Below are 9309 nucleotides of genomic sequence, written 5' to 3'. Positions count from 1 at the left end.
TAACGCATATTGAACTACCTCATATTGAACTGCACCACTGTTGATGTTATATCTTTGCACATTAGAGCATTATTCATACCACCCATAAGACTACATCATCCCACAACACACACATCCAGAGACTTTTTGCACAAACAAACATGTGCACGGCCTCTATATGGCACAATCATAATATTTGCACTATTTGACTACTCAGTCCAGTCAAATGCACTTTTGTGATTTTAATATCATTATATAACTTTAATATTCTAAGTACATTTCTTAGTGTCTTTGTATATTTCTATAATTTACTATTTTAATTTGATGCAACATGAAAATAAGCAAAAATAATTATGTTACTTGCACAAGGACAAACAATGAAGAATCTAAAGAACCTAGAACCTAACCATTGGCTCTTCATCCCATACAGCCATCATAATTTCTACTTAAAAATTAAAGTTTTATTAAAATCAGGACCGTTTCTGAGCATAAGGGGGCCCTTAGCAAAATCCTAATTGGAGGCCCCACAGCACGATAAAAAAATACCTCGCTTTGCAGGGCCCCTTGTGGCTCAGGGGCCCTAAGCGGCTGCTTATACCGCTTATAGCTAGAAACGGCCCTGATGTGAGGGCACCCTCTCCATGTAGAATAAAACAGCTTTTATATGGCTGCTGACATGACTGGAGTCTTCATCTCATGTGAGTGCTCATGTTCTTATACTGTACATATGTTGCAAAGTAACTATTCATTTCTTTATGAGTAAAACTTTTTTAATGAGTAAAAACTAACTGCCTGCACCTTTAAAAAGCATTCTCAATTCTATCCTGAATGGCGCAAAACCTGGTTTACAGTGGAGAGGAATGGATAATTTTTTTTTTTTTTCTCTTTCTCATAGGTAAATACTACATTGCAACAATGACTATGATAACAGCTTCTACATCTTTGACTATCTTTATAATGAATATACACTTCTGTGGAGCGGAGGCAAAACCTGTGCCCCACTGGGCCAAAGTCCTGATCATAGACTACATGTCTAAAATTTTCTTTGTGTATGAGGTAGGGGAGAACTGCACAACACCTGAGAGCGATCGAGGCTCATCGTTCTCTGAAGACCCACTGGCTAGCCTGGAGAGAGATGTGTATTTTAACAAAGGGTTTTATGGTGACTGTCCAAACCACAGTCAGTTTAATGGGTACAACAATCACAGAGACCATCGCCATGAGAAGAATCTCCAGGGAAATGGACACCACCACAATGACAATCGGTAGCATAGACAAGAGCATCAGAAGAGGACCCACCCATCATCAAATTCTCCTGTGCCACAGAGTGCCCATCACTCTAAGTATGCACACTATATCGGTCGAGATGGATGTGATAAGCAACCACGGATAAGCCAGGAAAAACTGAAAGAAAGCGAACTCTCCATTCCGGAAAAACTCAATGGATACACTTACGATCACAGCAATGGCTACTCAATGGAGTTGCCTATCACCATGATAATGGCTACAGCAAAACCTATGGAGCAGACAACTACAATAAGACCACAACTGGCTCAGCATGTATCTGCGGCCAACATCAGAAAGTGATGCAAAACATTGAGTATATCGCTAACTGTTTCAGAGAGCAGAGGACACACCAGGCCAAAGGGGCTGAGTGGAAGAATGTTGCTAAGGTGATGGACAGATTCTTCATGTGGGTGTTTTTCATCATGGTTTTCCTCATGAGCATCCTAGTCTTGGCCGAGGCGACCTAGAGCCCTTTGCACCTTCAAGACACAGTCACAAGTGTTTATATAATGTGTCAAAGTCCAGTTAGTTACAGATTGTTTATTTTTGTCAAACAATAATTTACCCTGTGTTTGTTGGCAAATGGGCACATGTTGTACATTCAGTTGTTTGATATCTGGATTACAGTTACTGCATGAGTGTTAGTTGTTTGTATTTCACACTTTCTTGTGTCTACTTGTGTTCTTTCCACTCTTTCAGATTCTCTGGCTGTAATAGTAAAAGAAATGCTATTAATATTTCATGTGTAGATGTGTTTCCACATGTGTATGTAGAGTAACACAATATTCATCTGGCATGAGCACACAATAATGCATAATTACCCTTGCACACACACACACACACACACAAGTACACACAAGCACACACACACTAATATTGTATATTAGACCAGTCCTGTAATATATATACACACAAACACAAACATATAAACTCATTGAGAGATTCTGTCTTTGAAGGACAAAAGGATTCTGTGATACAGCCTGAAATATTTTTTGTTGGCAAGTTTGCAAAAAAATTTGGAGTGTGAAACACACCAAGAGAAGCAGATTTTTTTATTCATACCACTTAAAGGGTTCACCCAAAAATGAAAATTCTCTTATCCATTAACTCAGAAGTTCAGAAAGCATGTAAATGCAGCATAAAAGTAATCCATACGACTCCGTGGTTTAATCCAAGTCTACAGAAGTGATATAATATGTGTGGGTGAGAAACAGATCAATATTTAAGTACTTTTTTTGCTGTAAATCTACACTTTCACTTTTACTTCCACATATTGGTGTGGAAGTATCTTTCACTTTCACAATTAGCCACCTACTGGTTGGGGCTGGTCAAAAAAAAAAAAAGGTCTTAAATATTGATCTGTTTCTTTTTTTTTCTTTTTCTTTTTTCTTTTCTCCCCTTTTTCTCCCCAATTTGGAGTGTCCAATTCCCAATGCGCTCTAAGTCCTCGTGGTGGCATAGTGACTCGCCTCAATCCGGGTGGCGGAGGATGAACCTCAGTTGCCTCCGCGACTGAGACCGTCAATCCGCGCATCTTATCACGTGGCTTGTTGAGCGCGTTACCGCAGAGACGTAGCGCGTGTGGAGGCTTCACGCTATTCTCCGCAGCATCCACGCACAACTCACCACGCGCCCCACCAAGAGCGAGAACCACATTATAGTGACCACGAGGAGGTTACCCCATGTGATTCTACCCTCCCCAGCAATCGGGCCAATTTGGTTGCTTAGGAGACCTGACTGGAGTCACTCAGCACGCCCTGGATTCGAACTCACGACTCCATGGGTGGTAGTGATCTGTTCCTTACCCACATCTATCATATCCACTGGAGTCGTATGGATTACTTTTATGCTGCCTTTATGTGCTTTTTAGACCTTCAGAGTTCTGATCACCATTCACTTGCATTGTAAGGACCTACTGAGCTGAAATATTCTCCTGAAAATCTTTCTATGTGATTAGCAGAAGAAAGAAAGCCTTCAATTTCTGGGATGGCATGAGGGTGAGTAAATGATGAGAGAATTTTCTTTTTTGGGTGAACTGTCCGTTTAACTGAAACACTCTTCCTCTAATTTTTTAAGCATCCTTATCTACCTTTTACACTGAATATAGTAATATTTACATAAATTAGTCTAGAACACATTCTTTCATGCATTTGTATTCACACAACTTATTTCTTTGATTTGCTGTGCTGTTCCACGCAGTGTTTTCTGCATAGAGTTTTCTTTACTAATGGTGCAACACAAATAAATAAATAAATCATCTTTAGAAGGATCTCCTGGTCAAAAAGAAGGCAAAAGACGAAAAATTATTGAGTTAAAACTTGATAACACTGCCACTTTATACTGCCACCTCTATATGGATACTTGATCCTTACACCTAAATAATAATTAAACTAAAACTGACAATAAAAGAGAAACTCAAAAGCAGATTTCTGAAGAGATTTGCTTTAATACTAGTGGTGCTCTAGCACAGTACATAGCTTAAAATATGCCCACAGTTATCACAGTTCCTTAACTTGGAGACTTCTGGACATGCCACTGGTTGAATATCATGGTTTCAGAATTAATGTGATCAAGGGATCAGTACTAAATGCATCAAGCACTCTTATTTTCCACAAAAATGTAGGGACAAATGGAATGGATAGATGTATGTCCACAATCTGGAAAATAAGGTGAATGCTTGAACTTGAAATTCTAAAATACACAATCATACACTGATATTGTTCACATGCACTTCAAAATGGCATACTTTTTTTCTTTTTCTTTTTTTTTTTTTTTTGCAGAAGGCAGCGTTCCGAAACATGTAAATGCAAATCCAATTTATTTTACAAGGCTAAAAAGATTAAGAGGAAGCGGCTTAACACACCAAGGTTTCTGTCAGTGAATGTAGTTATGTGGCTATGTAAACAAATAAGCGAATATGTTTTGGAAGAGTGTGCATATGCATGGAAAAGACCGGATAACTACAGTAACATCAGTGTATTAGCTACATCATATCAACATGTCAACATAAGATAAGGTCTAATTCTTGGCATTGTACTGTATCCTGTTGCAGATAATAATTTGAAATATCAATGTAAAATAAGTAAACATATGGTGAGTCTCTGCGGTGTCATGCACAGCGAGCCACGTGATAAGATGCACGGATTGGCGGTCTCAGAAGCGGAAGCAACTGAGACTTGTGCTCCACCACCCAGATTGAGGTGAGTAACCGCGCCACCACGAGGACCTGCTGAGTAGTGGGAATTGGGCATTCCAAATTGGGGAGAAAAGGGGCTAAAAAAATAATAATAATCAACAATTTAGTTAACGTTTATTCTATGAGACTAGGTTGAAATTTTTAACTGTGCCTCTAAGCAGGGCCGTTTCTGAGCATATGGAGGCCCCCACACATCGCCCCAACCATCCCAGATGTGTATGACTTTCTTTCTTCAGCAGAAAACAAATAAAGATTTTTCGAAGAATATTTCAGCTCTGTAGCTTCATACAATGCAAGTGAATGGTGACCAATATTTTGAAGCTCCGAAAAGCACATAAAGGCAGCATAAAAGTAATCCCAATGGTTTAATCCGGGTCTTCTGAAGTGATCCAATTGATTTTGGGTGAGAACAGACCAAAATGTAACTCCTTTTTCACTGTACATCTTGCCATTGCAGTTTCTAGGCACAGTCATGATTTTACGCTCGATTACACTTCCTAGTGCTTGACAGATGTGCAGAACGCTAGATGATGCTAGGAAGTGTAATCGATCTTGAAATCATGATCGCCAAGGAGACTGCTGATGTCAAGATTTATAGTGGTCTTTTCTCACCCCAAAATTATTGGATTGCTTCTGAAGACATGGATTAAACCACTGGAGTCTTATGGGTTACTTTCATGCTGCCTTTATGTGCTTTTTGGAGCTTCAAAGTTCTGGCCATCATTCACTTGCATTATATGGACCTACAGAGCTGAGATATTCATCTAAAAATCTTAATTTGTATTCTGCTAAAGAAAGAAAGTCATACACATCTAGGATGGCATGAGGGTGAGTAAATGATGAGAGAATTTTCATTTTTAAACTAAATAAGTCTCAAAGACTCAAATAGCCACTAAAGAATATTTTTATGACTTATTTTCTGCATTTCTGTCAGGTGTGAGCATTATTCAGCAAGTTGTGCGATCTGTGTCTTATAAGACTGTGATAAGAAGTTCCCAGCATTACATTGCAGTATGAATAAATTATGCAGGTTACTGTGTATTGTTTATAGCTTTACTGTTTGTTATGGTGTTTGTTGTAACATTTACTTTATTTAGAGCTCATCTTATTCTTAATATGTTTATATTTTTGGATATCACTGTCATTGCGATTTGTATGTTAAACCATGACTTTCACGCACGTTGAGTGCACAGGTTATGAAATTCTTAGAAACACAGGAATTCTCTAAATTAAAGTCACTGTTTCTCATTATCATTAATATGAATTGATTATGCATTGATTATGCACTTAGGTCCTACTTTCAATGACTGATTTAGTTGGGCTGGTACTGTGTGCTCTGGTTTAAGGCCCCTGAAATGTAACAAGGAAGGATTTTTTCAAAAAATTCTCTGAGTTTCTGTGAAAGTGTGTTAATCCTGTGGAATCTAAACATTCATCTTTGCTGTCCATCTAAATCTCTTCAAAAGGGTCATCCTTTAGATTTTGTTCTGTCTCATGGTTTTTCTATTACTAATCTTGAAGAATTTGATGCTGCAGTCTCTGATCACAGCTTAGTTATGTTTGAAACTGTTGACTCAGCTCTAGACATAGCTGCTGCAACCTAGTATCACATATTACAGTTGCTCCCCCTTGTGGTTTAAACACTGAAAAACTGGTTGAACTCTTTAACAATATTTGTTCTGTTGCTCTTGATTCTGTTGGTTCTTTGGGGCCAAGTAGATGTAAGAATAAAGCTGACCATCAGTCTTGGCTCAAAGACTCCACCCACTCTCTGAGAAAGGAATGTAGGAGGGCAGAACACAGGTGAAAAAAAGATAAATTGCTGGTCTCATTTGAAATTCTTAAAGGGACAGTTCACCCAAAAATGAAAATTCTTTCATCATTTACTCACCCTCATGCCATCCCAGATGTGTATGACTTTCTTTCTTCTGCTGAACACAAATGAAGATATTTAAAAGAATATTTCAGCTCTGTAGGTCCATACAATGCAAGTGAATGATGGCCAGAACTTTGAAGCTCCAAAAAGCACATAAAGGCAGCATGAAAGCAATCCATAACTCCAGTGGTTACATCGATGTCTTCAGAAGCGATATGATAGGTGTGGGTGAGAAAGAGATCAATATTTCAGTTCTTTTTTACTATGAATTTCGACTTGCACTTTCGCATTCTTCTTCATTTGTTTTTTAGTGATTCACATTCTTTCTGCATGTCACCACCCATTGGTCAGGGCTGGACAAAGATGGAGATTTATAGTAAAAAAGGACTTAAATATTCATTTGTTTCAGACATACACCTATCATATCACTTCTGAAGACATGGATTTAACCACTGGAGTCGTATGGATTATAATTATGCTGCCTTTATGTGCTTCTTCAGGTGCAAGAAATGCAGTTGTTTCCTGTTTAGCCATTTGCCCTTGTCATGTGTTAATCGGGTTTCACAAAAGTTTCTTTAACACATATCCAAAAACTATTGGTTGTAATTTCTATTTATTTGCATGTTTTATTTGTTAAATCTAATAAGCGTTTAAGATCTAAGGTATTTGCCCTAAACATTTTGCTGAAGGCCTGTATTTGTAAAATGTCCACGAAATGTTTATGGTACCTTGAGTGCATCTAGTTCAAGTTTAGTGAAGTCTTTTTTCAATGCTTTATTCAAAAAGACTAATGTACAACATAAGGTAAACATGGATCAATAAGAAATTTTATATAAAATTCTCAATGAATTCAACATTACAAAAAGAAAAGACAAACACCTGGGTGTCTAAAATATTTCTAATGGTTACAAAACATGTAACGAAGAGATGTGAAAAGTAAAAAGGGTTTGAACTCAAAAGAGATTCGAGTGGCTAAAAGAAGCTACTCAGCTACTCTGAGAAGCTGAAAGACCCTGCATCAGTGTGGAGAGGCCTGAAAGACACTGCTAACTACAAGACAACATCCTCCAACACTGTAGGCAATCAACAACTGGCTGACGACCTGAATGTGTTTTACTGTAGATTTTAAAAGCCCAGTCTCACACCCCACACCCACTCTGACCTTCACACACACACCAACTGCAACCACCCTCCTCCCCCCTCCTGCTACTCAACCTGCACTTAAGATCTGTGAGGAGGATGTGTGCTGGGTCTTCCGGAAACAAAAGATAAGAAAGCACAGGGCCCAGACAGTCCAGACTGTGCTGACCAGCTGGCCCCATCTTCACACAGATCTTCAACAGATCACTGGAGCAGTGTAAAGTTCCCTGCTGCTTCAAATGCTCCACCATTATCCCTGTCCCAAAGAAACCCAAAATTACAGGACTTAATGACAACAGATCTGTCGCTCTGACGTCTGTGGTCATGAAGTCATTTGAGAGACTGGTGTTGGCCCACCTGAAGGACATCACTGGACCCTTTCTGGATCCCCTTCAATTTGCTTATCGAGCAAACAGGTCTGTGGATGATGCAGTCAACATAGGATTGCATTATATCGTGCAACATCTGGACAGACCAGGGACATATGCAAGGATCCTTTTTGTGGACTTCAGTTCGGCTTTCAACACCATCATCCCAGCTATTCTCTGGACTAAATTAACCCAACTCTTTGTTCCCACCTCTATCTGTCAGTGGATCACCAGCTTTCTGAAAGATATGCAACAGCTAGTGAGACTGGGGAAATTCACTTCCAGCACCTGTACAATCAGCACTGGTGCCCCCCATGGATGTGTGCTCTCCCCACTACTCTTCTCCCTGTATACAAATGACTGCACCGCCGAGGACCCCTCTGTAAAGCTCCTGAAGTTTGCAGACGACACTACTGTCATTGGCCTCATCCAGGATGATGATGAGTCTGCATACAGAAGGGAGGTTGAACAGCTGGCTGTCTGGTGCAGTCAAAACAACCTGGAGCTGAACACGCTCAAAACAGTGGAGATGGTAGTGGACTTTAAGAGGAACACCCCAACATTGACCCTGCTCACCATTCTGAACAGCACTGTGGCAGCAGTGGAGTCATTCAGGATCCTGGGCACTACCATCTCACAGGACCTGAAGTGGGAGACACACATTGACTCCATTGTGAAAAAGGCCCAGCAGAGGTTGTACTTACTTCGGCCAGTTGAGGAAGGTCAACCTGCCACAGGCGCTGCTGATACAGTTCTACTGTACTCAGCAGTCATTGAGTCTGTCCTCTGCACTTCAATAACTGTCTGGTTTGGTTCAGCTACAAAATCAGATATCAGAAGACTACAAAGGACAGTTCAGACTGCTGAGTGGATTATTGGGTGCCCCCTGCCCCCCCTTCAAGAACTATACACTTCCAGAGTGAGGAAAAGGGCTGGAAAAATCACTCTGGACCCTACTCACCCAGCCCACTACCTTTCTGAACTGTTGCCTTCTTGCCGGCGCTAAAGAGCACTGAGCACCAGAACCATCAGGCACAGGAACAGTTTTTTTCCCTCAGGCTATCCATCTCATGAACTGATGAAACTGCCCCACTGAGCAATAACTATGTGCAATACACAGCTTAGTCTATTTATATTTATCCAACATATCCTAGCTCTTCTGCCATTACATTCCCTTGCACTATCTGTATATAACAGATTTGTATTTGTACATATGTATATACAGTATATATATATATTGTCTTATTGTGTATTTCTATATATACTTAAACTGGCGGCCAAAAGTTTGGAATAATGTACAGATTTTGCCCTTATGGAAAGAAATTGGTTCTTTGATTCACCAAAGTGGCATTCAACTGATCACAATGTATAGTCAGGACATTAATAACTTGAAAAATTACAATTACAATTTGAAAAAACATTTCAGAACTTATTAAACTTCTTCAAAGTAGTTGAAAAACAAT

The 9309-nt window shown here is 39.5% G+C and overlaps 1 pseudogene; it reads left to right on the top strand.

Annotated features, from left to right (window-relative positions):
* The first annotated feature begins 807 nt into the window (after nucleotides 1–807).
* Nucleotides 808–1733, top strand: LOC127445540 (neuronal acetylcholine receptor subunit alpha-9-I-like; annotated as a pseudogene).
* Nucleotides 1734–9309: the final 7576 nt, after the last annotated feature.

This window comes from Myxocyprinus asiaticus, chromosome 8, assembly GCF_019703515.2.
Source record: "Myxocyprinus asiaticus isolate MX2 ecotype Aquarium Trade chromosome 8, UBuf_Myxa_2, whole genome shotgun sequence".
Classification (NCBI taxonomy): Eukaryota; Metazoa; Chordata; class Actinopteri; order Cypriniformes; family Catostomidae; genus Myxocyprinus; species Myxocyprinus asiaticus.
The sequence above is the reverse complement of the archived record's forward strand: the minus strand, read 5'-3'. Positions and strand labels throughout refer to the sequence as shown.